The 3,301-nt window shown below is 35.6% G+C and overlaps 1 non-coding gene across 1 annotated transcript; it reads right to left on the bottom strand.

Annotated features, from left to right (window-relative positions):
• Positions 1–2,794: 2,794 nt before the first annotated feature.
• On the bottom strand, positions 2,795–2,901 carry LOC111907639 (small nucleolar RNA R71). The gene has a single exon (XR_002855621.1). It is a non-coding gene; the product is annotated as a small nucleolar RNA R71 (small nucleolar RNA).
• Between the last annotated feature and the right edge of the window lie 400 nt (positions 2,902–3,301).

Here is a 3,301-nt window from a genome sequence, read left to right as displayed (position 1 = left end):
CCTTCTATTGTCAATGTTGTAAGCCGCTAAGTACCTAATGTTAGGGCATTTTGTATCTTTTTGTAACATCACACTAAAAAGTCCTAATGATAGGGCATTTTGTAAACTCATATGCTAGTAATATAAGGATAAGGGCATGCTTCTATAACTGTCTAATTTGTATGGAACATAAGTACATTGTAGTAATATAGGATGCAAGGAATGTTTCTATAATGAGAAAAGTACATTGTGTGTGTTCCGATAATGAAATATTAATGCATGTTCTTATATTACTTTGCATTGCATGTTTCTATATTACTTTCCCATGCATGTTTTTTTATTGAAAACCTAGGTACATAATAGACCATGTGTATGTGCAACTACAAAGTATGTGCATCAAATGCTTTAAAGAAATTTCAATTGTGGATCACTTTCACTTACTTCCAAATACTATGTACATAGCACATCCCGGACCATGTTAGTCATTCACATGCTTGCATATTTTACTAATATTTCCACGTGATATTGCTATATTTATACATATTTTTAGGCAATATTTACTTACATTTTTATTAACATTTTGGTTATTTGCATAGAATTATGGTACTTATAAGGATAAATTGTTAAGTTGCAGCCAAAGTGAAGCATTTTCGAAGAAAGGGACCAAAACTGACAATACTTAGAACATTGGAGACTTGGAGTACAAAAGATGAAGAAATTTATAGATTCAACCTAATCCACGATGTGAACTAGAGGGCCACGACGTGGCACGAGTCTTCCAGAAGATAAGTACATGCGAAGGAAAATCCTTGCCCGATAAGGATTCCTCTCAAACCACGTCGTGAAACATCAAACCACGACGTGAAAAGGGAAAAATTGGAAATTATAGATACCCTTGTTCATTACGATTTAGAGACTTTTTGGCTGGAGAAAAGGGTTCCATAAGACGAATTTTAGCAGAAGAGAAGCTCTGGAAAAAGGTTTTCAACACCAAAGGAGTAAAGGTTCATAATTAGTTTATTTGTTTGATACTTGAACATGTCTTATACTTTCATTTGTGCTTGTTTATTTGCTACTATGAGTAGCTGAATCTAGCAACTCTTGTTTACCTAGATGAAGCTTCTAACATATGGTTTAGCTTGATGATTATTGGATTTGTTAGTTGGTAAATTGCTTGTGTTCGATTTGTTACTACCTAGCATGTTAATATTTGTTTCTTTAGCTGCTTGAATTCATGTTATGTGTAGTTAGTGATCACTAAACTGCATAAACTTGATAACCTAGTGATTTAGTGAACACTAATTTGCTAGAGCTAGGATCAACCAAAATCTTAGATGGTAATTAAAGTAAATAAATTTAGCTGTGCTAGAGAACATAAATTATGATCATAACTGTGTTTTCATAATAAATCTTACATATCATACCTATAACTAATAACTAGTTATGTGTTTTACTTATGTATGACCATACAAGGTAGTTCATGAATTGGTAAAAAGATAAGTAAATTTAGACTTAAATTGCTAATAATATAATAATTGGTGACCAACTTGATAATCCATAATAGCTAGCTAACCATAAAGAGGAAGTGGATTCGAACTAAACAAGAGTATTTTTAATTACTTGATTGAATTTTGTGACTTAAGTTGATCTGGTCTTGTAAAATCAGATAAAACCCCATCTTTGCTCCAAAATTAGGTTAATTTAGTAATGGATAAATTAGTTAGTTAACACCGTTCCCTGTGATCGACACCCGACTTACCCAACTATTCTATAATTCGACTAGGTACACTGCCTAGGTGCATTTTAGTTAGTTAAGTTAGTTAGGTTATAAAGTATAAAATTTGTGGATACTTTGGTGCACATCAAGTTTTTGGCGCCATTGTCGGAGAATGACTTAGTTGTAAATGATTTATTTGCTTTTGATTAATCGATCCTTTTTGTGGGATAAAATCTGCAAAAAGTTATTTTACCAAGCATAGTATATTTTTTTTTATTATTTTCTTTTAGTTACAGGATTCACGACGTGAACCCCTAGGCCCACGACGTGAAAACTGTGAATTCTAGTTTTCTTTGATTTTTAGTTTATTTTTCTATTTTAGTTTAGTTTTACATTTTTATTTTTGTTTTATTTCAAGAGTTCATGACCAGAGGCTCTAACACACCTTTGGTGCCACCTATTGAAGACCCAGAGTCCGCCCTTCACAAAAAGAAAGATAAGAACGTGATAGAAGATCAAACACCAAAGAAGACGCCTTTACAAGAACTCAAGTCAGTATTCTCAAAGAAGCCGGGAAAGAAGATGGAAGGATCAAGTTCATCTTCAAAGGGCAAGAACAAGGTTGAAGACTTAGATCAAATACCTATCCCGAACGAATCCGAAGCCAAGTTTGGACTTTATAAAAGTGAACCTGGGAACGAGACAAGGAACGAGATGGCAAACATTGAAGAAATGTCTATGGGAGCTTATAGAAAGAGAATTAGAGATGATGTTGGTCCAGGTTTAGTACAACCTGCCATTCCTGCCACTGCCACATTCGAGCTGAAAGGACATATCCTTTCTGCACTGAAGGATATCCCATTCCATGGAAAAGATCATGAGGATGCATTTAAGCACTTAGATGAAGTCAACGACATTGTTGATTATTTCAATGTCCCGAATGTGAATAGAGATACCGTCTTGCTAAGGATGCTACCAGTCACTTTCAAGGGAGCAACAAAAGATTGGTTAAAAGCACTACCACCGGGTACAATCATTACTTGGGCTCAAATGCGTGAGCAATTTCTAGATCAGTTCTGCCCACCATCCAAGATAGCTAAACTCAAGAAGGCAATAGCCAATTTTGAGCAAAACAAGGGGGAGTCACTTTACGAGGCTTGGGACCGCTACAAGGGGTTGTTAAGGAATTGTCCTCAACATGACCTTAACATCCAACAAGAAGTATGTATATTCTATGAAGAGGTCAATGTAATGACTAGGAAACTCCTTGATTCTCAAGGACCACTTACAAAGAAAAATCCGGGTGAAGTCAAGGAATTAGTTGAAGAATTATCAAGGCATTCTCGTGAATACCATAATCCAAGGAATGAAGGAGTAAAGGGAGTTGGGAGTGCACATTCTGAAGAGATGGCTGCTATGATGGCAATGCTAAATAATATGGACCGAAGGCTGACCCAAATGGACCAATCAATTTATGCAATTAGAGTTGGTTGTGAACGATGCAGTGGGCCACACTTGACTAAAGATTGCCATTTGGATGAATATGGGAACAAGAAGGCTCAAGTTTGCTACTCGAGTGGGACAAGTATGATGAAGACTGGAGGA

Source organism: Lactuca sativa, chromosome 7, assembly GCF_002870075.4.
Source record: "Lactuca sativa cultivar Salinas chromosome 7, Lsat_Salinas_v11, whole genome shotgun sequence".
Taxonomy (NCBI): Eukaryota; Viridiplantae; Streptophyta; class Magnoliopsida; order Asterales; family Asteraceae; genus Lactuca; species Lactuca sativa.
The sequence above is the reverse complement of the archived record's forward strand: the minus strand, read 5'-3'. Positions and strand labels throughout refer to the sequence as shown.